At 38.3% G+C, this 27,661-nt stretch overlaps 1 protein-coding gene across 1 annotated transcript in view; it reads right to left on the bottom strand.

Annotated features, from left to right (window-relative positions):
• Positions 1-27,661, bottom strand: part of F10 (coagulation factor X) — a 539,902-nt gene that overhangs the window by 30,997 nt on the left and 481,244 nt on the right. The gene's annotated exons all lie outside the window — the stretch shown is intronic.

Genomic DNA, 27,661 nt, shown 5'->3' with positions numbered 1-27,661 from the left:
TGTGTGTGTGTGTGTGTGTGTGTGTGTGTGTGTGTGTGTGTGTGTGGGTGTGTGTGTGTGTGTGAAGATCAATTATGGCGTTGTTTGATGAGTAGATGAGAAAGGAGGAGGATTAATTGATGGTCAGCTAGCCAGGATTCTATAGCTGAGAAGGATTGAAGTTGAGAGACGGAAAGTGCAGTGCAGATGAGAGTGGACTCATTTGCATACTGAAAAATAGTAGCTAGCTGGGTAGCCATGCAAAGTTTGACAAAGTAAAAACACACAAACTGAGGAAAAAAAACACAAAAAGAAGAAAAACGAGTCCCAGAATCTATTCCCTGTAATTTATTAAGCTCTTTCATCCTAAAATTAAGGACTTCATCAGAATAACAAAGCCAAAACACCACATCTTAAATACTATCCCACTTAATTAGGGACTAGTTATTAACATGAAAAAATGATTTCTTAAAGCAGTTTGGCCCCCATCTTGGATTTATAATACATTGCATTAAAAACACATATGGATATGACCCCTATCAAAACATTTAATATATTTAATATTATAGAAAGACTATTAAACATAAAATTGTTGGATAAAAATGTTGAGAAACTAAAAAATTACAAAGGTTAAATGTCACAACACTAAATTGGCTTTAAGCCTAAGAACTGGGCTAATTGATAAATTCTCATTTAGTCCAGGAAATGTCGTAGCATTAGTCCAGAGTTGCCATTTAAGTTCTTTGACCTCTAAATAGTCTTCTACCAGTCCCCCTCTTTGCCCTTGTTCCACATGGTCTGTTATGATAAACTTAAAATAGTGGTCACCATTTGTTGAAATGTGGACAGCTAAAACATTATTTAACTGTTTTCCATATATCATAGTAATATTGATAAACCCTATTTATAAAACAGTTTTGGGTTTTTCATATATAAAAACAAATACATTTTTGGCAAAGAGCAAGGTAGATCACAAATGTGGTGCTACAATTATATCTCCTGTTTAATTTTATTGTCCCAAAATTCATAACTTCAACTTTGCTGTCTTCTAAAATATACTTACACTATGGTCAATGTCCACATTTACTCACCTTTTCTGTTTGTTTTTGGTATTTGTTCCTTTCTAGCATATTTTTTAAGCTGATATCCTTTTTTCTAAATAATAAGGGGACTTCCCCCACTATTTGTATATAGTCAGGGTCATTACAAAAGACATTCCAGTTCTTTTTAATAACAGAACTGATGTCTTTAAACTGTCTGTTGTGCGTTAAAACCAAGCAGTTATTAAATTTATCAGTGTCATCTTTAAAACTATTATTCACTGAGATTTCACTACTAGAACCAAGTAGTGGAATATAGTAACCCCCTGTTCTATTTTGCAGTACCTCAAGGAAACTATTGTGAAGAGAAGTAGCTGGATACCCCCTTTTAGTCAACATATTCTTGACTACGTCACATTGGTTCAAAAATGTATCCATGTTAGAAACCATCCAGGCCAACGTGACACATTGGCCCTTAACTAAAGACTTTTTTTGATGTGGAGGTGCCAGCTATTGAAATGTAATAATGTGTTGGAATAGGTGGGCTTCCTATAAATTGTAGAATTAAATGCTCTCGTTGTTCTATTCTTAATTATTGAGATGTCTAAATAGTTCACCTCTTCCATGCCTGAGGTCATAGTAAATTCTAGAAAATCCATAGTCTCATGAATATATTCAAAAACCTCATTTAATCTTTCCCTGGTACTAGTCCAAAAGATGATAATATTGTCCAGGTACTATCCATATAAGGACCAACATTGTGAAAAGCTCGATTTAATTATATATTCTCTTTTTTAGCAGTTTTCAATCGGCATAGGTGTGAACTTTTAGAAGTGTTATTGAGAGACTATGAAAGACAAATGAATAGTATCTTATGTAATATTGAGACTGTTAATAAAAATATTAAAAGTGACTTGCTTTTTGAAAGCAGACAGGCTGATTTTAATGACATTTTGACGACAATTGAAATTGATGTTGGCATGCATAAAAGTAAAAAAATGAAGAAAGTTGAAAGGGACTGCTTAGAGTATCAAAAGGAGACTGCATATCCACCATCCCTTACTATAGGGAACAGAAATTTTAACATGGTCAATACTCAAACAGTATTCAACAGTGTTAATGTACAATTTGATGAACAGAACATCAGTTTAAGTGAACAAGACAGCCCTTTAGGGACCCACCCACTGAGACGCTCTCAGAGACTGAGTGACAGGGAGCAGAACAATATGAATCAAGGGATGACAGTGAAACAGGGGGGTATATGACAACATACCATCGGGGGAGGGGGAGACAGAGGGGTGGTGCATCGTCGAATGGCCCGAGAAGGGGGAATCAGTACAGGCGATGGAACTAGATACTAATTTGATTATCACAAATGACCTTGGTGACTTTAGAATTTTTAATTGCAGTAGTTTGGATGTGAATGTAACCTGGGCCAATTTATTTGATAGGGGTCTGACATTCGTACCCTCATCAAACATCAAAATTGAGGACGTTTTATTACAAGTCAAACTGTTTGTTAGGAGAATTAACCTAGCTTTCTTTTTTAAGAACAGTGATACTAGAAGAACTAACAAAATTATCATTTTGAAGAGACCCAGCATATTTAATCCACCACTTCACCCCACAGTGCTTATGTTTGGAAAACTATGCAAATGTAACTTTAGAGAATTTGTAAGAAACCAAAGGGTTAACATAGGAAAAAGAAATTTAAGTGAAACAGAATCCACTCTCCTCAAGGAAATTATCAAAAACAAACAAGTTAGAGCAATAAAACCTGATAAAGGGGACGGGCTGGTAATCATGGATAGAAACAAATATATTAACAAGATGTTTAATCTTTTATATTCAGACACGTACGATGAAGACTCAATCAATGAGGTGAATACTTCATATTGAAAAATAGACTTAGCTTTAGAAGAAATGCTTTTAAACAACCAGATCACTAAACAGGACCATACATATTTACACATGGAAAATCCAATGTTACCTACGATTTTTGGAATTCCAGAAGTCCATAAGTCCTTACAAGATCCCCCCTTGCATCCCATTGTTGAGGCTCAAGCTTCTTAGACTTTCAGTATAACCAAGTACATCTACTTTTACACCAAAAGGGTATGGACGTGAACCCAGCGCTACTTACAAATTCAAGGGAGTTTTTTTTAACTAGGATCACTTTTGATTTGTATCGGGAAGAACTGACATTTGTAACTATAGATGTTCAGGATCTTTTTTCAGTTATACCTGATGTGACTGGATTAGAATGGTTTCATGAATATCTTAGAACCAACACAAATTTAGGAAACAACAGGTTAGACATTCTTAGACACTTGATGGACATAGTATTAACTAACAATTATTTAATATCTGAGGGGCAGATTTTCAGACAGAAGATGGATGTGGCCATTTTTGCCAATGCAGTCTTGTCACAAAGGGAAAATACCTATGTGCTTAATTCTGAATTTTAAGATTGCTGGATTTTTTATGGCCACTTTTTGGATGACATGATCCTATTTTGGGTTGACACTGAGTTGAAATTGTACGATTTTTTTTAACTACTTACATTCTACCACCAATTTTCTTACTTTCACTATGGATGTACAGGGGGACATAGTGCATTTTCTTGACATTACCCTTAAAAAGAACATTTTGAAGAAAAGATTTGACTCTAACATTTATCAAAAGCCCAGCTATTCCAACTCATATTTGCATTTTGACAGCATGCTCCCTACGCACCAGAAGAAATCAGTAGTCAGAGAGCAGTGTGTCAGGATTGCTAGGATGGTGTCCAGGGACAATGATTTTCAGGTAGAAATGTCTACCCTGAAAACAATGTTCCAACTTCCAAAGAAGTGAGTACCCAGAAGGGTTTTTGAATAACATTTTCAGAGAGGTAGCCAGGAAAAGGACATCGGGACAATTCTTTCCACTTCTAGGGAAGGGCAATGGACCAATTCCATAGTTGGAAATGGAGAAAGTAGTAATTTGGGTGTATTGGAGGGCTTCGAGCATGGGTTGGTACTGACCTTTACCAACCAATTTAACAGCCTGAAAGAAACAGTAGAAAGAAGCTGGTCTATTTTTACTGTTGATAGTGAACACCATGAGTTAGTAGGACCAAAACCCAGGATGGTCTATAAAAAAGCCTCTTGCTTTTATGTGTTATTGGAAGGATAAATTTCACTAAACAAATGGGGAAGATGGCCAGGTGTGAGAGCTGCAATTATTGTAGGTTCATGATGGAAGGGCCCTTTGTCACATTGCCCAGTTTTGGAAAGACTTATTACCAAAATAGATTTATGTGTAACACTAGGGGATTGATTTATTTAGCTCCCTGATCTGATTGCTCTGCATTCTGTAGTGGGAAAACAAAGAGATCCTTCAGGCAGAGAGTCTACGAGCATCAATACGACAGTAGAAAGGGGGATGAATGTAATGCCTTGGCCAAACATGTCAAAGGAATCCCGGGATATACATTTAAATTTGGGTCTGTATTAGATCACCGACCGCTTAGGTTAGCGAAAGGTGATTAATAGATCCCGTGTAAGCGAAAGCTTACAAAACTGAACTGTCAGAACAGCGATGTTTTTCCAAGGGAAAAAAAAAAGAAAACACTTTAAAACATGAAATTAAGTGGGGGCTTCACCCCCCACACCCCCTACTTAAATATACCAACTCTGAGACCGCACTACAGTGCCGAAAATGGCAAACTACAGAAGCGGCCAAGCAAATTCTTTCCCAGGGAAAGAATTTGCTGACACGCTGCTTTGATATTTTGCTGCTTCGGCATTTACAGCTAGACCAAGATGCATTCACTAACTTGCATCTTTGGTCAGCTGATAGGAACCCTTAAATTCAGTGTTATTTACCAGGCACAACTAGAGAAACAAGGTGGTCCTGTGGATGACTACCTCAAATTCCTAGAATTGAAGTGGCAACTCAAAACAAATGCCACTCAACCCCCAGGATTTAATGTCTGTGTTCTCATCTCCAGCTTACTTAGATTGAAGACATCTTACTGTTTTGAATGAACAGTCCCCAATGGCCTGAAAACATTTCTTCTGTTCACAATGCTTAAATAGTTGAAAGACAAAGTAATTGCTTTAGAGAGGTTTTGTAGTTACATTATTTTATTAATTGTGAACTGCTAACATGTTATTTTAAATGAAAATTCTTGTTTATATTGTCTTGACTACTTTTAAAAGTTTTTAAAAGTTGGTAATTGTTTATGATAGAGAGGAGTTAAATAGTTAATTAGGTGATGATGTCATTAATTATTTGAGGCTGACCCACAGGTATAAAAATTCAGTCTGTTGCATTTTCTCTTGTTCTGAAGAAGTCCTATTACCTGTGGATGAAAGTGCTCAATGTGTGTTATTGTAAATAAAGCCTTTTTGTGGCACCTGACTCTGAAGACTTCTTCCGTTTCTTTTTTATATATTCTGTTTCCCAATATGCAAGTACAATGTTGGCAAAAATGGGAGCACATGCTTCCCTCATTGCCACCCCCTTCCTTTGCCTAAACAATTGCTGTTCAAAAAAGATAAAATTGTTATTGAGGACCACTTCCATAAAGGTCTTAATGTGAGGATCCTGAAATGCTCAAGTTCAGAGTATTGGCATAAATAAGCATAAAACCAATCGAACCCTGGTGTGTGTGGAGTCACTGATGATAAATCCTAGATGTCATTCATGACAAACAGTATATCCTCACTATATATATATCATTAGTTATTCTAGTTAGAAAATCCCATGAGTCTTTTAAACACTATGGATGGTGAGCCAAGATATGTTTGAGCTGCTGGTTAATGAGTTTTGCAATTTGAAAAATTTTTGAACCTTTGGAATCCACTATAGGGTCACATACATTTTTGTGAATTTTAGGGATGCCAAAGATTGTAGGTGCCCTAGCATGTGTAACTCTTAGAAAATTATACTCAGATCATTAATCAATAGGTCATTTAACCATGTGGAGTTTTTTCATAAAGATAGTGAAGAGGACTGGACATAGGATTGATCCCTGTAGGACACTGACAGTGAAGCGTAAGAGGCAGGAGAGGTCTGGTTGTCATTTGACAGCCTGTTGACAATCAGATAGGCATCTCTGAAATCATAAGAGGCCTGTTTGGCTTAGATTTAGGAGGGAGAGTTCATGTTGGAGCTTTTGGTGTGATACGGTGTTGAATGTTTTGGACATATCTAGGAAGATGGAGGCTACTAGTTGTCCATTATTTTTGAATTGGTTGACTGTGTTGGTGAAACTTGTGAGGGCAGTTGTGGTACTGTGGCTGGTTCAGAAGACATGCTTGGATTTGGTCAGAAGATTATTGGAATGGAGATGATTCATGAGTTGTACATGTATACATTTTTCTAGAAGTTTTGATAGTGATGGTAGTGTTGCTATTGGTCTAAAGTTGGAGAGTTCTGTTGAGGATCCACCTTTATAAAGTGGAATGATGTAGGATATTATCCAGAGCTTTGGTACATATTGTTCTGTGATGGACTGGTTGATTAAAATAGAGACAGAATATGTGATGGCTTTGGCAACTAGCTTCAACTATTCGGCGAGTAATCTGTCTGCTGCAATAGTTGTGGGTTTTAGTTTGTTAAACATTTTTTATGGTGTTGGTTTAAACAGGCTTGAGAGAGAAGGCATTACTGATTACTACAAGTTTTATAGGTAAGTTTGGGGGTGTATTGCTTTTATTGGCTAACACAAGTATGGAGTTGATATAGTAAGTATTGAACTGGGTAGCTGTGTTGTCTGTGGAGTTTGTGGTGATAAAGTTAGGAGTAGAGGATTGCCCAGGTTGGAGTAGGTGTTTGTAGCCCAGACATTTGTGGATTACTTTGGTGTTTTTTGTTGGAGGTTGGAATAATATTTTTTTTTTGTAGGATTTAATTTGCTTTTTGGCTTTATTTCTTAGTTGCCAGCAGTATTGAAGGTTGGCTTGTTTTTTGTTGGCTTGGTAATTTGTCCAAACTTTGTCTCTGTGCATGTGTAGTTGTTTTGTGTCCTTATATAGCCATGGTACATAGCTAGATTTTACTTTGATATTTCTAGGTGGTGTTAGGCTGTTTAGAATGCCTAGGAATGTGTTGTTAAAGTATTGTATAGTGGCGTCTGGACTGAGAGTTTTTAGTGAGGGCAAGTTGTCCTGGTCCCCTTCAATAAACACATCACACTGAATGATGTTTGACGACCTTTATTAAACTTACATAAACATACCTTTTTTAACCAATATTTATTAATTACAAGTGATACGTGGTGTAATTGAGCATAACATACATGCGACATTGACTATGACAGCATGAGCCCACCCATTCTGGTCCATGTCCATACCGCCACTCACTTAGTTATGAAGCAGTGTACCACCACTCACTTCATTTATGATTTACAGAATTACACATCCAACCAAATAAGCAGCATACTTCTGCTCACTTATTTACTTATCAGGTAGTGTCCAACTGCTAACATTTCTTTCCCAACTCATTGAATTGAACATACAATATCGGGGGGAGGGGACAGAAAAGGGAAACCATGCCCCTCTTCTACACCCTACCCAGACTGATACAATAACCACAATCCCCACTATTCTACCATAGAAAGGGGAAGGGAGGGCAGGTAGCAAGTTCATGCCAAAATGGGATTCCTATATCAGTTACACTTGCCTAAACCCCTTAAGCCCTCCCCTACCCTTACCTCATTTCCTCCCAATCATCTCTCATTCCTCTTTAACCCTTTCATCCCCCAACCCTCTTAATTCCTGCTACTATATTAATCTGACCCCACCTGAAGATGTTCTTGGACAAATTGGTTTGTTGTCAAACCTCATTTGACCCAGTCCCAACCAATAAACACATCACACCGAATGATGTTTGACGACCTTTATTAAACTTACATACACATAATTTTGTTAACCAATATTTATTAATTACAACTGGAACAAGGTATAGTTGAGCATAACATCAATGTAACGTTGACTAGGACAGTGTGACTCAGTAAGCAGTGTCCATATCTCCACTTGCTTACTTAGAAAGCAATGTGCCACCACTCACTTCATTTACCATTTATAGAATTACACATGCAACCAAATAAGCAGCTTACCTCCGCTCACTTATTTACTTATCAAAGGGCATCCAACTGCTAACATGTCTTACTCAACTCATTGAATTGAACATCCAATATCAGAGGGAGAACAGAAGAGGGCAACCCTGCCCCTCTTCTCTGCCCAGTAGCCTGACCAGTCTGTTCTCCCTCTCTCCAAACAAACTTCCAACAACCTAACCACCATTAAAAGGCAATAAGCCAAACATCATTCAGTTTACCCCATCCTCTCTAACTAAGCTGGATCTGTATTATCACCTCCCAAAGCCCTATCACATAACTAATGAAAATAGCCAGTTGCCTAAGAGCTGAATGTAAACCACTGATCCCCTCCAATGCTAAAGTAACAGCCATACCATAACCTCATAACCTAGCATAACCACTGTGTATGAGCCAAATAGTCACTTACCTAATTGCCAATAGAAGCTTCCTAATGATTCGCAGGTCATTACCAGTCAACTGAACAACCAGACACAAAGCTCACTGCCACTTCAAATCAAACAGAGACAATTGCCTATCATCATGCCAAATTGCAGCCCCGTTTTACCATCCGAAGTATATAATAACCAAATGAGAACTCTTTTCAAAATTCAATTTAATAACAATCTTGCCCTCACACCAACTATCCCTTATAGCTAATAAGACATTTTAAATGATTATCATGGCATATTAGCAGCACAACCACCGCAAGCCATACCACTTCCATGTTAAACAAATGAAAATGATCCCTAATCCCCAACAACCTCAGCTGAACCTCCTATACCAGCTTAACATGAAAACTCCAAATATTAATTCTCCTCAATCGTCCTTCCTTCCATCCAACAAGCCACCAGCTGAACTCCACAAATGATATCCCCCAACCAAACATCACATGCCTCATTTGTCCATCAATGGAAATCCCCATCTGCCAAAAGGCCTGACCAAGCTGATTCCTAGGTAATTACCTGCAAAATGCATCACAAAACACTAAACCCAAGCCAGGCAAACCCACACAAGCACAATGTACCACCAAAATCCTAAAATGCCCAATGTCACCAAAAACAAACAAGGTCAGCAACATGCCATCACTCCTAACTGCAACCTCTTTATCTCCCCAATGGATATACTAAGACCAAAATGACATTTCCTTTCCTAATGGATCAAATCCCTAGTAAGCCCACCATCATACCTACTATTCATTATAAGGGCAGAAAACATTTGGCAACCAAAACCACCCTGGTAACAACATCAATACATCCCTGAAGCAGTAACCACACAAACTGTAGGCCAATTGACCCTCCATATGACAACCCCAAACCCAACAACCAACTTACTTTGACCATAGGCAATGTCAACCAATCTTCACAGTATCACGCCTACACTTCCATCATATGAGCCATCATCCAGAACTTAGTAAATTAATCTAACCCTGTTAACAATCTGCTTCACCCTGCCTCTGACATACATCATCATCCCTGTCTCCATGCTACCCTCAAACCATACTCTGGTGTACCTTAAAGAATAAAGTAGTATTACCTGCAACCTTATTGTGCACCACTCAAGTGGCAGTAATATCCACCCCAGCAGAGTCTCTCACCTTTCGAATCCACATGCTTCAGAGCACCATCTGATACCCTTTCTGCACATCATCATCTGCACCCATATCACGCAATGCCCTTGCGATAGGCCTGCGACAACATGTCTAAACTGCTGCATCTGCTTTCCACAAGTCTTCCCCAATAATGTTCCCCTGTTTCTCAGACTTACCAGGTTCTGCACCAATAGAACAACTAAATGCATAACTGTAAATTCACGGCAAGGATTCCACCCATGTCCCTCTTGGACAAGAATAGTAAGTACTGCATGTGGAATTAAGGTTGACTTGGCTAGCCTATAATGGCCCTAGTGCCCTAATCTGAGTTGCTGCCTATGACCCCATGATTTTTGTGACTCCACCACACCTCCCTAAACCCCAACAAGACTCACAGGCCTTAATGCACATATAATTACATGTAACATCATTGTGCACCACTCCAGCAACTGGAATTTCACTCCAGCAGAATCCATTACTTTTGAAATCCATTTCCTTCAAGCCAGTAGGTGTTTCCTACTTTGTGTTCCCCTATGACCTCATTGCTCACCACTGTATGACTAGGACATCCACTGCAAAAACCTGCTTCCACCATCTGTGGTCTCACTGTGTAATGCTACAGCAACTGGAATGCCCATCACAACACCACCATCTGCAAAACAAAAAACAAAGTAAATCCTCTAAAATGCATTAGTGCGTGCTCCACTTTTTACCCATTTGTTCCATCTTATAGCAGCAGTGTTCCTCATCTTGGTAATAGAAGGAGAAACAATCAAAAAACATAGATAAGGAATACACCATCTAAACTTATTAAAATCTTGTTTAATAAAATGCAAAGCTTTAAAGCAACCGCTCTTTCTCAGTGCATAAAAGGCTAAGTGGTTTTGGTTTGACTTGAAGGATTAAACAATCAGTGCAATGAAAATTTTAAACCATTCCATACCTTTGGCAGTACAGGAGATTATGGACCCTGCAGCAGCATCCATGATAAAGGAGAGGGTTTGCCTAACATAACACCCCATAACACTACCAGACTTCTAACAAGTTTCAGAATACACCACACTGTAATCATTCTTGCCTAATTTAAGTGAAAGAAAATACCTATTTATCCATGAAACAGTGTTGTCCTATTCCACCAAACTAGTGTTACATCAACAGAAATCCTTTGACAGATATCAGTTCAAAACCAGCTGTTCGTCATCCCAAATAAAGGCTCTGCACCAACCCAACTCTTCTGATACGTCTGCATCCTGTACATTGAATGTCTATGTGAACACTGCTGTGCTTTGGCAAAAGCCAAAATGGTATGCAGAATAGGGGAAAGGATGACCAAAAGGCCAGACACCCTGCAAACTCTTGGGTAGCCAAGAGGCATGCTACTGTACAACTCTGCAACTGAACAACCCCAGCTACACTCTTACACGCTATGACCGACCCCCATTAGAAAGAATGCTCTCATAGAGGTAACAACTGCTGGAATAAAAGGCCCTGAATTACCATGCCTTCTAAAGGAAATGGAGTCATTGCTATACCTTATCCCTACCACATCACCCAACACATGTGACAATCAATACAATGCCACTACCACCAAAGTGGCAAGGACACCTTATGTTAGGACTTCCAACCACAGCCATTTCATCCTTGAGGCCAGAAGCATTCTGTGAAAATCTGCACAGTGGAGAGGTATGGGTTTTTGAATACTGTGAATTATTAGCAGATGCCTATAATTATTTTCCAACTTCAGCCTATCACAATTTGCCAGAAACCCATAATTGCATTCAAACAGACTAAACTGTAATGCCAGCTCTTACATAGTCCCCCCCCAAGTAGTGCAAACTGTTTGCCTGTACCTCCATGCCATCCCCAAAACATAATGGACAGCACCATACCACACATGCTGACAATGACCATTAGCCACAAGCACCTCCCAGTCATCAGTACCCTTCCAATCAGTAGCAAAACAAAAGACACCTTCCATAAGTAAATAATGACCCATCCACACGATGCACACTTCCACAAGATCATAAAATGGACAGAACCAGCAGCTCTTCCTCATCATGAATCCCAAAAGGTGAGAAGTCTGAAACTAAAACATCCATCACAATTCCATCTCAATCCCTAATGATTTGCCAGCAACCTGCCAGGAACCACAACCATCTACAGATGGATCAATAAGGGACCAACCCACTGAAACAAATGCTACAAAGTCAGTCCCTGACCCATAACATGTCCAAACTGTACACTGAACAGAAAGTGCAAAAGAGCCAGTTCTGCCATCTAACCAAGAGACAAGTTAGATCACTAGCAATACCATCTAACAATGCCCATGATGAGCAGCTTACAGCACAAAATCACCAAACAGCTGAACACTGTGCATATGCCAATGCCGAGCATTGGCTGTAGGTAGCAAACCACACCCCATCTGTAGGACCAACACCCAGGCTCCTGGAGTACTCCAACTTTACAACAGTGCTGCCTGAAGTGACAAAACAACATGGCACTATGCTTCCCCTCCAGCAACTCAAATCTCAATTGCATGAGACTCAAGCTCCAAGATGAAGTTCACCAAACAGCAGCCCAACTGCAAAAGTGCCACCCACACGTCCCACAGGCCATCCCAACACAATATGTTCTCAAGATAGAGTGCCATTTTCTTCTCACTTCACCTCTCCCACACATGCTGCCAACACAGGGACCACTATCAATGGAGAAAGATCCACATGTACCCCAAATTGCACAACCCTTCCTCTCACAGCACTAGCAATACCAAGGGCAACAAAGATGACCATACACCACTGCACAAATCCCCTATGACCATGAACACACTCGACTGAAACAACTCCTGCAGAAACTATGAGTAAAATGGAACATGACAGTTAAACAGTGCACTGAATCAAATCATTGCCTAGCAGGTTGACAGTTTCTCCATGAACCTCCATTCCCCAAGATGGTTCCTTTTTTTTTTTTTTTTTTTTACTGTGCATGGCAAACTAGCTCAGTCCACAAAAAGGTATTTGTGGCTTAACCACACATCCTCCAGCTGCTGGGATACCACAAGACTGCCACATGGCCATCTTAGTCAAGGAATCAACAGTTAATAAATAAAAGTGTGACAATGGCTCTAAAATAGATGGGCTTGTAATATTGCTCTTAAACTTAGAACATTAACAGAATACTGGGTCAGCACTAATATGATTTCTCTGAAGGCCATGAAGTCCGCAACCAAAATAAAGATGAGTACATTGCCCCCACAACACTTGAGGATATCATATTGCAAATGGTAGCAAGTTCATGCCAAAATGTGATTCCCTCACCAGTTATACTTGCCTAAATCCCTTAAGCCCCTTCTTACACTTACCTCATTTCCTCCCAATCATCTCTTATTCCCCCACCTTCTTAATTTCTGCTACTATATTTAGCTGACCCCACCTGAAGATGCCCCTGGTCAAATTGGTTTGTTACCAAACCTTATTTACATAGTTGTAGGACAGATATAGAAGTATGAAATGAGAAGTGTTTTTTGTTGTGAATTTGTTTGCATATGGCATTTTTTGGGTGTTTGGTCATTGTCTGAGTAGGTAGGCATATAGTTACTGAGTTTATCTGGGAGGCAGCCTGACTGATAATCCAGTGAAGGTTTGTTGGTTAGTGTCCAGTCAAGTATAGACTGTCTGTTACTGGATTTGTCTGTTCTAGTGGGTGATTTTACTGTTTGAATGAATCCATACAGGTTGATGATGTTCAAGGGGTTGTCTGCGGTACAGCTGAGCGAGAAAGTCCTCAGTTGTGGAGAGGTTGTTGCCAGGTATGATGCAGATTGCTATGATGGTTATATATTTTTTAGGGTTAATTTCTAGGTGGGTAGATAATATTTCAGCATTGTTAAGAGTTTGAGGATTTGGTTCCAGGCATTGTAGTTTAAATGTATTTTTGTAAATTATAGCTATGTCCACTTCTCGTTTGTGTGGTCTATCGAGTCTGTAAATGTTATAGCCTGTGGCTAAGATTTCATTGTCAGTTATGTGGGGTTTTAGCCAGGTTTGAATTAAGGCTACTATGTCAGGAGAGAATAGAGAGAGGGTGGCATGAAATTTGCGTATTTTGTGTAAGAGGTCAGATGTGTTGTGTGGGAGGTTGGTAGAGATATGGGGGAGTGAACTGAATGGGGAATGTGGAGCTTGTTGTGAGGGTTGGGGTTCAAGGTTATAGTCAATGTCACCACTTAGTTTGAGGTATGATAATGTATGCAAGAGTAGGTGTGGGTGTTTCGAGTTTCAGGCTGGTGTATTTATGTATTAGATATGGAGTAGTTGATTGATGTGAGTATCTTCATGTATAGTATACTATTTTTGTGGCACTAAATAGGTAAGGTGCTATGAAGATGTTTGTCTATGGGATGTGGGTCGAAGACATGATAGTATATGTGGGAGTGGAGATTTTTGATATTGTATGATTGTGGTAGGATGTGAGATGGAGGGCTGGGATAGAAGAATTATGATAGAGATGTATAAGAGTAGTATTATGGGATTTTAGGGTGAGGGAAGTGATGTGATCACTTAATTGTTATGAGATAGGAGAGTGTGAAAGGTATATACTTAGAAGTATTTTAATTACAGATGAGCTTTGCAGAGTGTAGAAGGGGGGAGAGGTTTTGTAGTGAGGTGAGGGCCGGGTTCTTAGTGAGTCAGAAAGGGTGGTGGTAGGTGTGGTTTGGTTAAATTAAACATAGGAGTAACAGGGATGGGTAGAATTTGGGGGAAGAGTAGGGGAGCGGAGTGAGACTAAGGATAAAGAGGGCGAACAGGCAGGTTGGACTATAGTGATGCAACTGGCCACAGAAAACAATCAGTGAAGAAAAAAATATGGAAATCATGGTAAAGAGTTTCCTTTAGTAAGTATAAGTGAGTCAGAGAAGCGAGTAATGGTGTGAGGTAGGGAGAAGGGAATAACTATCTACAGTGAGACATTATATAGTACAGAGTCAGTTAAGAAGCAGGCTAAAGAGGAACAAATGGCGGGGCTGGAGTATTGTTAAGAGCCAGAAATGTACTGGGGAAGGTGAGAGATAGTTGAAAGTACATCATGTTGGTGTGCAGGCAGCCATTCTTTTAACAGATAAGGTGCAGTTGGATATATAAAATCAAAACATACATTAGGAACTGAGAAGCACAGTCCAGTTAATTGTGTAATTTGAAAGGCTTCACGCTGGGCAGGTGGGTAGCTTGAAGTGAGTTTTTTTAACCAGGGCTTTATAACCAAAGGAAAAAAGCAGAGGATATAAAAGGGTGAGATTGTTGAAGGAGACAACAATAAATACAATTCACATTAAGGCAGAGTGAGGGGCAAAGGAGAGAGTGAAATTTCAGGTAGGATAGGAGTGAGAGATAAAGAGGTTGTTTGTCTTTCGAATTTTTCCCGGTAAGGGGTCGCCACAGCAATAAAGAGGTAATACAACATAACACAGTTCAATTTCTTGCAGGCAGTGCTTTTTCCCTTCAGTCCAATTCACTCACAGGCCATATTTTGCCCATTAACCAATAAGCAAATACAAACAATATTGTGTGAGTGAGCAGGCAATACTACAAGCACTGCAGGGAAAAATATATTTTTAGAATTAACTATTACAGCAGCAATACATTCTTACATCCTATACATGCAATGGCACAAATAACTTAAAGTGAGGTATTTGAGAGATAAGACTAATATTCTATCGTCTGTTCAAACTATAACCTGTTCAGTTAACAGTACAAAATGCTTATATATAAGAAACAGAAGCTGTGATTCTATGAGCTGTTCACACTATAACCTGTTCAATATACTGCACAAATAGTAGTATATATGAAATAGCAACTCAGTTAAGAGATGAGCTAAACTTCTACGACCTGTTCTATTAATTCACAGAGAGTGTGTCAATAATTAAAGTTACAGTTCTCTCTGTCCATTATGCTGCAGTTAATCCACACAGTACTGCTGCAGGTCAGAGTTTATAACTGAGAGCCACTGGCAGTTTTTCAAACCACTTCATTATGCATCTATTTATAAAATACAGATTAGACTCATAACATTTATTCAAATTACACAGTTCCTCATTTCTGACACATTACTGCTGTCAGAAACAAGTATGCATCTTTGTTGACAAATTGTCATTAGTGGGATTCAGAGATGCAAAAAATTGCTTGCACACACATTTTGTTCAGATTCAGTAATGCATATTGTCAGTAAAGTGAAATGAAAAGTAAAACTATTAGAAAACTGCAGCCAAAGCAGAATATACTAATTGGTGCTGCAGATCAGATGTTATAAGTGACAGCCACAGCATTTTTTTGAAATGCTTTATTATGTGCATCTTTAATAAAATACAGATTAGGCCTATAACATTTATTCATATTTCACAGTTCCTCATCTTTTGAGATATTGCTAGCAGAGCCATATAGGTTCATGCACCCTGGCATTTATGAATGCAATTATGTATCCCCATTTTCCCTCACACAGATATTACTTATTTTTTCCATACATGTGAATTATTAGTTAACATCCTCCATTATGGCTGCTTTTACTAGAACTATGTGATATTTTTGGAGTGGTCAAAATATTTCCAGTGGTAGGAGCACTCTTAATTTATACAACAATATATAATAAGAATCCAGTGTAAAACGGTAGGAGCACTCAATTTATACAACAATATATAATAAGAATCCAGTGTAAAACATTTAAAAATGTTGCATAATTTGACACTTTACTAGAATGATATTCAAAGTTTTTTTCTGTCCCTTTTTCCCCATTTAGAGGCCATGTAATCACCTCTCAGTTACTTACATTTCAGTGGGGGCATTAAGATACATTTTGCTAATAGAGAGAAGGGTGAGACAGTGAGTAGCATTGCCACTTTACAGCAAGAGGGTCTCTGGTTTGATTCCTGTCTGTAAGGAGGATGCATGTACTTGCTGTATTTAAGTTTTCTCTGGCTCCTCTATTTTCCTCCCAAAAACTGTGATAGACAGAATGGTAACTCTAATCTGGCCTTATATATATGTCTGTGTGTGGGAAGCAAAAGAAATGCCTGGCAATCTACTTATGCTCTCTACTTGCCTAGTAAACACTATAGATGTTAATGACTGTGTCTGGTGTCACTTTACTATATGCATACAACTCAACATCACTAAAACAGAATAGCAAACATTTCTAGCAAAAATCTGAATCACTGTGGTTACTTCCACAGTGAGTTATGAGTGATGATGTTAGTACTAACTATGGGATATATTTAAAAAAAAAAACTTTAAATAAATGCATACTATGCAAACCATCCTGCACAGTCTTGTGTAGTATGCAAGTGAAAATCAACTCATATACATTATCTACAGGGGATTCTCAGTATTTCTGAGTCATTCATATAAGGTACTATGTGGGCATGGCCAGTTAATCTTCTGTGAATCACAGAGCACATCACCATCTTAAAAGTTGAGAAGTATGACAATTCATAAAAACAAAAAGCAACATTTGCACAAAGCAACAATTAGCTGTGTGTACTCACTGATTTCTATACGGAATTTAATGCATGCTGTACATCACAGCTAACTGAGTAGTGCAGACTTGTATTCACATGGCTCAGCACTGCACAGTTACAATCTGTTTAGGCAGTCATCCACAGCTGTTCCAATTACTCACTGCAGAAGTCAATGGAAATTTAGTGTTGTGCTAACTATGATGTTTCTGAATATCAAATTTGCCAAACACAGCAACACTGACAAGTTATACAGACAGCTTTGCTTACTCTGTCAAATGTTTATAAAGCCTTGCCACCATCCATCCATCAAAGCAACCATCTATCCATCTATCTTTTTATTTTTCTTGCTCCTTTATATTGATTAGCATAAGGAGATCTTCTTCTTCTTTCGGCTTTTCCCAGTTAGGGGTCACCACAGTGGATCACCTGTCCGCTCATGATTAGCAGTGGAGTTTTACAGTGTTGAGTTGCCAGCCTGGCATCCAACCTTCCACAGGAGGCACACACATGCACGCACTCATGCCTAGGGCCAATTTAGAGTGCCCAATCCACCTACAGCATATGTTTTTGGAATGTGGGAGGAAATCAGAGCACCTGGAGGAAACCCACGCGACCACAAGGGAGGACATACAGACTCCACACAGAAGGCACCCCAGCCGAGAATCAAACCAGAGAACCTCTTTCTGTGAGGCGGCAACGCTAAACACGGCACCACCATGGCTGCCTCAGCATAAGGAGATCTATCCTTATCAAAAGCAGGTGTAATATTGTTAGTAGCTCGGTACCTGAAACTTACCTATGCCTTTTTACCCATAACAGCCTGTAAACAGACCTTTCTCTCCAGATATGTTCTGCCACACATCCAAGCAAGTTGCACCCAAGAAATGAAACATGGCCGTAACCTACTATCAAAACAGAACATTAGCTTGTGGTAATTGTTTGTCAAAGCACATTTGTTTGTGTTCATTCTTACTCATTTCCTTTTCTAACTTGAGATCAATGACTGAGGTCAGATCTTTTTTTCATAGGCCACATTTTTCATTTTATTATCTTTTTGGAAATATTTTTGCTCTGTACATTCCCTTCCATAAGCCTAAAATCATTTATTCACCTTGTCCTTTTCATGTTACAATCTTTTCTTGTTGTTCATCCAAAAAATCATAACCCGTCTCCATCCTTTTCAATAGATCAACAGCTGAACCCCATGTACTCTCACTATGGAAAAAATCCTATATTATCCCTCTTCATAAAGGAGACATCTTGGCCAACTTCTCTAACTTTCAGCCTATTGTAATATTATCTCCTCTCTCAAAAATGCTTGAAAATTGTATTCGTAAATAACTCCTGCACTTATTTCTACAAGAACATTTAACACCCACCCAATATGGGCTCCACCCAAAACACAGTACAACTACTGCCTTACTATCATTTGCTGACACCATAAACAAATGCTGGGAATTGGGCAAATGTTTCCTGCTTATTTCTTGACCTGTCAAAAACTTTCAGCACAGTTTCTCATATTAATCTCCTGTAGAGACTGCCTCACTTAGGACTAATACCTTTTTCATTACTGTGGTTCAATAGCTATTTAACTGACAGGGTCCAATCTGTAAAATGGCAGAATTCTCTCTCTCCATTCCTGCAATTTGACAATGGTGTGCCCCAAGGCTCTATTCTTGATCCTCTTCTCATTAAAATCTTTATCAATGACCTCCATGCATTTGTATATCCAGTCTCTGTTATATAATATGCTGATGAGTCTACACTTATATAGGCATCTAATTACTTGCCTCAGCTACATCTTATCATACAAGAAGCTATTTCAGCAGTTAAGAAATGAATCCATAATGCTCAGCTACTGCTCGGCCCTAAGTTACTGTTATTTATCCCCCAATCACACATGCCTAATAAGACAAATTTCAAAATCTTTTCACTACACAAAGCTGAAATTAAATGTCCCCATAAAAAGCATCTTGGTAATTATAGATGGCAAGCTTAAATTTGACCTGCATGTTCAAAATAACATAAAAAAAGAATACCCAAAAATTAGGAATGCCCAACAGGCACATAAACGTCCTTAGCAGCACCACCAAAACCACTCTTGCCACTGCCTACCTTCTCTCATCTCTCTTACACAGTGCACCCTTCTTAATCAACCTTCAAGCTAGAGTTAAAAATAAGCTTGAGGCATGCTATAATAAGGCTGCAAAATTTGTCACCAGCAAACAATAGTGCAGCCACTATTGCATTGCCCTTAAGTCTTTGAATTGGCTGGAAATGCCTCACCACAAATTACATGCAGCTTATCTCCTCACACATAATTAACAAAGCTGATAACTGCCCTGCTTTTACTCATTTTTCCCGTTTCTGTCACCACTTCAAACTAATTAACTCTAATGAGCAGTATCTTCTCAGCAAATATAAACCCCACAAATCCTCTAGCCAAAGTCTCTACTCATACTCTGTTGCTAAAAAATGAAATTCTAGCCCTCTACAAATTATATCTACTGCTAACCTCTCTAACTTCAATCAACTACTAAAAGAGTACTTAAATAAAACCTGACTCTGCTTCTGTACCACTCCAGGCTGAATTAGTCCCTCCCTCCGTCCACCACTAGCATACTTTGACTATGTTCAGAGAAAAGGAATTAGTAAAATCTGTATTTTAGACAAAAATTAAATATAGTTTTGCTTATACTATTTTATCTAGTTATATGTGTTTCAAAAAGTGTACTTAGTGTGTTTAATATTATCTTTATGAACTCCAACCTACGAATACTTTATCTTTTGACAATGTTCTTTTTCAACTTGTTATAGTTGTCTGATATTAATACCGTATGAGCGAAAGGTTATTTTTTTATTTATTTAATATGCCATTCTTCTATATTAGGCTTTATAATACCTTTATTTAATTATGACCATATTATATCAATGAGGATCTTTTCTCCATGGGCCTCTGCAGAAAATGGGATAACATCCTATTTGGACTTTCCCTGTAAAGAGATGTCAAATAAATAAGAATATAATAAACTCAACAAACTGTAGCAAGAAGATTGTTACAGTTACTACCACACAAAGCCAGTTCATTTGAAGTGCTTCAGAGCTTCAGATTAGTTGTAAATGCAGTACCAGCATCCATTCATCAATGCCAGCATTGCACTCCCACGCTGTCAGCAACTGACAACCATGTTCATTGACAGCTTTTTCCATCTAAGTCTATGTTCCCTTTTTCAGGCCTCATCTCCTGATGAAGCATCTATGTTTGTGATCCTTCAAGACCCTGCTGCCATATTCCTTTCAGCAAGCTTCATCTGCATCTCCACTGCCTTCAGTTGACAGTTTGGTTACTGCATTTCCACTAATGGCCAGAAATGCACACTATATAACACACCAGTGTAATCAAAATTCTTAACTCTGCCCAGATACATAATACTAGAAAAATATAAAAGGCCAAAAAGACATATTTTTTTACTTAAACTAATTCTAAAGGTTTGGAGCACTACCCCCTTCAGTGTCTTCTACATTAGTGTATGCTTCACAAATATTTGGCGTAGACCACAGTTATTATTCTTTAAAAGTATATCTAGCTTCTGTCTCTAAATTCAATAAAGCTCTATTTCAGTGCCCTTGGAATCGTTAAATGTATGTAAGGTCTTCCTTAAAGGAACATTTCTAATCCCACTCCTTTCAAGGATCCTTTTTATTCACGTGATTTATATTTTGCACTTGAAAAGTTCAGACTTTCTACATTCGAACCACCTTCAACCTTGAAAGCTCTCTTTCTAGTAGTTATTATCTCAGATACAAGGTTGTGGAATTGTAAGCCTTATTTATGAAAGACCTGTAGCTCATAATTCTTAAGGATAGATTATCCTTATGAGCATATCCATCGTTGGTACTTAAGGTAGCCACTGAGACTAAACCAGCCAGTTAGTCCACCTACCTGTATTTCTTCTTGACTACTTAGATAAAAGAGAACATCTCTTTTAATTATTTAATTATTTGCACTTGGTTTACCAGGATAGTCCACTGGGCCAAGAAGAACAAGTTTTCAAAAGAGTCCTGGGGAGAAAAGCTCCAAAAACAAACAAAAATTACAAACAAAATTAAAATAAAAGCTTCTGTTACAAAAAGTACAAAAGTACTAGTAAAAACATTGAATTTAAACATACAATTTCTGAAACAAAAATGGCAAAGTTTTGGTTACATTAAGTACAGAATAAAAACGTTGCATTTAAAGAAACAGTTTCTGAGATAAAAAGTCAGCACTGTAAATCTAGAGTAGTTATATACACATGGATTGGTTCCTGCTAAACCATACATGAAACAGGAGAAGTCAGAGGTGAAGAGAGGAGAAGAGGTTATATGGGGTGAGAGCAGGAGCATTCCCACTGAGATATAAGGTGTGAGTGAAGTGAGTTTTTAAAGGAAGAGAGGTTTTTGGTGGTACGGATGGATGGTGGTAGGGAGTTCCACTGACGTGCAAGGGCGAAGGATAGGAGATTTTTGCCTGGGGGAACATGTAGGTTTAAACAGCTGAATTAGGTATTTTATTAGATTGTAAGAGTCTATATGGGAGGTGCATTTTAAAGGTAGAGGACAGGGAGGGACAGAGGGAGGAGGTGAACATGAGTTTGTGTACATGAATAAGTTGAATATAGGTGAGATAACTGGGGAGCTCTAACTAACTTAATTTATGAAGGCAATTTTATAATAGCAAGAGAAGAGTTTTGTCTTAAGAGAGGATTATAGGTTTGTTAGGAGTGCAGCACCATAAGGAAGAGAAGGTATGAGAAATGTGGTAGAGAGAATGAACTTAGTCGAAGGAGTGAGGTAGCAATTGTGGCGGTAAAGCATACCAAGTTTCTGGTGGGGGTTTTTTATATTTATTTGTAGGTGGGAGATGAATTTCAGATAGTCATCAATGTGGACACCTAAGAGTTTGGCCTCAGGTACTAATTCGAGAGATATGTTGTTCTGGCGTTTGATGGAGAATGAATATTTTTCAATAATGGTTGACTTAAAAGGGGTAAATAGCATTAGTTTGTTTTCTGAGGCATTGAGTGCTAGGTGATGGTCTAACATCCATTGTTTAGTGGTAGAAAAAGCCTCTTTTGTTTGCTTTATGAGAGTGGGGATGGAAGTGGCAGAACAGATTTTAGCTGAATCGTCTGCATACTGGATATGTTTTGTGTTAGGGACTGATTGATGGAAATCATTTATGAATATATTGAAAAGGAGGGGACCCAGTATGGAAACCTGGGGGACACCAGTGGGGGTGTTAAGGAAGAAGGAGGTGGCTTTTTTCCATTTGACTGCTTGCTTTCTATTTGAGTGGTAACCATTGAACCATTTGAGGGTGGAAAGGGATAGGTTTAGATTAGAGAGTTTAGCTAGGAGAAGGTTGTGAGATATGGTATTGAAGGCCTTAGAGAGGTCAAGTAGGAGGGTAGATACAGTACAGCCAGAGTCACGGGCTTTGTTAACAATTTCTAGGAAGGAAAGAATGGCAGTGGTAGTTCTGTGGCCAGGTCTAAATCTATGTTGTGTGGGAGTTAGTAAGTGATTGTCGGTAAGATAGAGTAGAAGTTTGGACGCATTTTTCAAGAAGTTTAGAGATGGAGGATAGGATGGCGATAGACTGAAGTTTGTAATATTATTATTGTTACCTCCTTTATGCAGGGGTATGAAGAAGGCCTTTTTCCATAGTTGGGGTACATGACCTTCTTGGATTTAGCGGTTGATTAATATACATAAGGCAATGGCTTTGGCAGCTATGGTTAGAAAGTATGAGAGTATGTTATCTGGGGCATTGGAGCATGGTTTTAGTTTTTGGAGAAGTGTTTTTATGGTAGATGTGGGTATGGGTTTTATGGAGAAAGGGGGTGGTTGAGAAGTGAAGATATTGGAGAGTGATGATGAAGGTGAGGCCAGGGGTGGGGATGTTGAAGTAGGCTATATAGTGTTTTTAGAGAAGGAGGAGGTTAGTTTGGAAATTGAGTTGATGAAAAAATCTGGACAAGGGTCTTCTTTTTTGCCAGGATTAAGGAGAGAGGAGATACCATTCCAGAATTTTTGTGGATTTGTTTTATGGTTATTTTGCAGTGAGGAGAAATACATTTTTCAGTCTGCTATAATTAGCTTTTTGACTTTGTTGCGAAGTGTTTTGTATTCACTGAGGGTGGAGGGAGTCTTATTTTTCTGGTGGCGTACCCAGGCTTTAGCTCTAAGGCGCATGGCAGTTAATGTATTTTTGGTTAGCCAAGGGGCAGTTTTGCTTTTTATTCTTTTAGATTTTAGGGGGGCTGTAGCTGTCTAAGAGGTTTAGAAAAGTTGTATTGACATAGGTAACAGCATTTTCTAGGGATAAAGTTCTTAGAGTGGTCCAGTTTATTGATTTTAGTGAGTTAGAAAAGGTAGTTGGATTGAAGTTTTTTTAGGTAGTGAGTGGAGATATAGTTATGTGATAAATGTAAGGGGGAAGTAAGGTGGTGAGCAAAGGTAAGGAGATGATTGCTGAGGGAATCAGGAAGTATGCCACTATCAGAGAAATAATGAGGGTAAGAGACTAAGGTCGAGTATAGGATACTACTGCTGGAGTAATTTTTGGAGGCTCTGGTTGTAGAGTTGATAAGTTGAGAGAAATTATAAAGGTTAATATTTAGGGAGTTTGTGAGGGACTGAATTGAGGACCAGTTAATGTTCATGTCACCCAGTGTTATAATTTCATTGCTATTCCATGGGTGTTACTTAGCACCTTAGATTTTATGCAAAATCAGCTAAACCTTTCTGAAATTTTGGGCAAGTAACTGTATCCTTCTCCAATAAGGGAAAACAAAACTTATCTCAAAGGTTTATAAGATGACATTATCTCATAATTTAAATCAGTGATTTTCAACCTTTTTACATTTGAAGTCTGGTGAAAATAGGAGAATTATTCCAGAGACTGCTAAGCAAGCAATAATGCCCAACAGGGTGTGTGCTATTGTGGAAATCACACCCGCCCATGGGTGTGCCATTGAGCCTCTACACCCCTGGAAGGATATTATTTCCACAATAAAACCCACCCTGAAGGGCATTTTTGTGCTTAGAGAATGTGCTGTCTGTAAAACTTTTGTGTGTTAGTTACTTATTTATTTTTTATTATCTTTTTATATGTTTTTGATGTAAAATAGTTCCTCTGCCTAATGTTTCAAACTTGCAGTAATATATGTTAATCTTGTTTCAGGTAGCCTTTAATATCCAAAATATAACATTTAAAAAAGTATTCAGGTATTTACTTTAGTTTTGGTCCCTTACTCCTAAAGTGTTTGGTTTGTTGCCAGGCATTAGAGATTGAAGTTACTAAATAATGTAATAACGCATACATTTGAGTTTCAGGCTATTATTTTCTTCAGAATATTCATGCTAACACAAATCATTTTATTTAAGCAAGTTTGTAATTTTATAAGAGGAATAATTAAAATCTGTTCCTACTTTAGCTTTGTTCCATCTTTATTTTAGGCTTTATCCAGATAGGGCGGCACAGTGGTGCAGTGGTTAACATTGTCACCTCACAGCAAGAGGTTCTCCAGTTCGATTCTCGGCTGGGGTCCCTTCTGTGTGGAGTTTGCATGTTCTCCCTGTGTTCGCGTGGGTTACCTCTGGGTACTCCGGTTTCCTCCCACATTCCAAAGACATGCATCTGGAGCATTTCTCCCCAGGCCTCTGCTGAAAACAGGCTCTGTGGAACCTAGTCGGACTTTCCCGGTCAATAAATGATAAATAAAATTTCTTCAGCTGAAAGATCCAGACGTATGCAAACCACTTTACTCCTGCTGCCACCAGTAGTTGATCTCACTCACTCACTCTTACACACACACCTCTGTTTCAGAAAATGCCTGCTAACTCAAATCATGTCATTCAGGTAAAATGTGGCCCTGATATCTTGAGCTAAGAGTCAACAGACTTGCATACCTCTCAACTGTCCAGATTTTTTCAGAATGTCTAGATTTTTGGCTCATATGCTTGGTCCCATCTTCATAAAATGTGTAATTTTCTGGCAAATCACTGAGGATTGAAGTCATTAAATAATGACAGACAATTGAGTTTCAGATGTCATATCCTTCTGAAAAGACATGCCATGGAAACTGTGTTATTCTAGCAACTTCCAAAGTTTATAAGAGCAATATTTAAAATTTGTCCCAATTTTTATTCCTTTGTCTGCTGTTATTTGTGGCTCTGTTCATATTTCTTGTGCTGAGAGATTGAATGGTATAGTTGAGAGGTAAGCAAATCTTACTCTCACGCTTGTCTCTCTCTCTCTCTCTTTCTCAAACACACACACACACACACACACACACACACACACACACACACACACACACACACACACACACACACACACACACACACACACACACACTTTTTTCATTTCATTTATTTTTTACACTCACTAAAGAGAAAAACCACTGCTTAGCAAGTGTAAGATAACATCATGATCGATACAAGTATACACTCTCACACAAAGATATAAAGACACACATACGTTTTTTTTTTTTTTTCTTCTGTCTTATTTTACACTCGCTAAACAGCAAAAGCACTGCTCAGCAAGTGTAAAATAATGGCAGCCATTACTTTTTTTTCAGTCCAAGCTCTTAACTCTTTCATAGCCCAGAAGGAAATTTCTGTCAGACCAGACACATTCCAGTGATCGGCAGTTGAAAAATACTGATCTTAATGGTTGAGTGACTACATTAAATTTTTTTATGAAAATTACCTCTCCACCTAAGTCTCCTTCAGGTCTTTTAGGTATTCATGCAGCAGCAGCAGCACTGGCAGTTATGTGAACTTTATAAACTACTTTTGAAGGACACAACAAGCCATAGGGGAAATCTAAAGCAAAGTAGTCCTTTGATGCCACAGTAATCAGAGGTACTTTCTCATGAATAAAGTCATCCATAAAGCATTATAGACAGTCTCTTCTGCTTTCGTGCACACAATCACTCACACACGCAGACAGAAATATAAATAGACACACATACATACACACACACACACACACACACACACACACACACACACACACACACACACATACACACACACACGCACACACACATTTCATTTATTTTTTACACTCGCTAAGGAGAAAAAACACTGCTTATCAAGTGTAAGATAATGGAAGCCATACACTCCAGACAAAGATATAAACACATACACACATTTTTTTTTTATTTTAATTTTTTTCTGTCTTATTTTACACTCGCCAAACAACAAACGCACTGCTTAGCAAGTGTAAAATAATGGCAGCCATTACTTTTTTTCAGTCCAAGCTCTTAACTCTTTCATAGCCCAGGAGGAAATATCTGCCAGACCGGACACAGTCCGGTGATCGGCAATTGAAAAATACTGATCTTAATGGTTGAGTGACTGCATTAAATTTTATTATGAAAATTATAATTAAATAAAATTACCTCTCCACCTAAATCTCCTTCAGGTCTTTTAGGTATTCATGCAGCAGTGGCAGTTATGTGAACTTTATAAACTACTTTTGAAGGACACTAGAAGCTAGAGGGGAAATCTAAAGCAAAGTATTCCTTTGATGCCACAGTAATCAGAGGTACTTTCTCATGAATAAAGTTATCCATATAGCATTATAGACAATGATGATGATGCTGATATCACATGGGATCATCTACCACCAACAGTTCTAAAACAGATTCAAGAAAACCAAACATAGTAGTCCAAGAAAAAAGACATACGTAGCACTGATCATTCAAATTCCTAACCCAAGGATTATAGTGTCTTATATAAAGAGAGACACTAAGTCATAAAATACCAAGATTTCCAAGCAGAAACAAGAAGAATGTGGAAGAAAGATACCCACTCAGTTGCAATAGTAGTAGGAGAAACTGAACTAATAAAAAATAATTCACCGTCATACTTAAGTATGCTACCAGTGTTTATAACTCTATGTGAACTGCTGAAGGAGACAATTCTGGGTACACTGTGGGTGCTCAGAAGAGCATACTTATCAAACATCAAAGACTTAAACACTCTAATTTCATGAACTCTAACTGTATCCTGACATAGGAATGGGGTTTATTCCCATCACTGTATTAGAAACCCAAAACATTTGGAGAAATTCTAAAGGGATAAACTTGGAATCTATCCTGCTATTGATGAGGATGGACCTTCTCATACCAGAAAAATGTTATGTACAAAAATCATGAACTTATCATAATGCTAGACCTGGATGAAGATGATCATTCCTGTCAACATTCTCATTCATCTTCTTCCACGTCTTATGCTGACATGATTCTAGAGAATATTACTGTTGTTTTATGTTCCACTTTTGCTTGACATAACTGAGATTTACAGAGGAAAGTCTTTTTACAGAGCACTATGTTAAAACTAGGAAGATTTGTAGCCTGGCAAATTTTAAGTGGCCGAGCTGCCCAATGCTAAATGGAATCAGC

The sequence above is a fragment of the Protopterus annectens genome, chromosome 5.part0 (assembly GCF_019279795.1).
Source record: "Protopterus annectens isolate FY-2018-M chromosome 5.part0, PAN1.0, whole genome shotgun sequence".
NCBI lineage: Eukaryota > Metazoa > Chordata > Ceratodontiformes > Protopteridae > Protopterus > Protopterus annectens.
The sequence above is the reverse complement of the archived record's forward strand: the minus strand, read 5'-3'. Positions and strand labels throughout refer to the sequence as shown.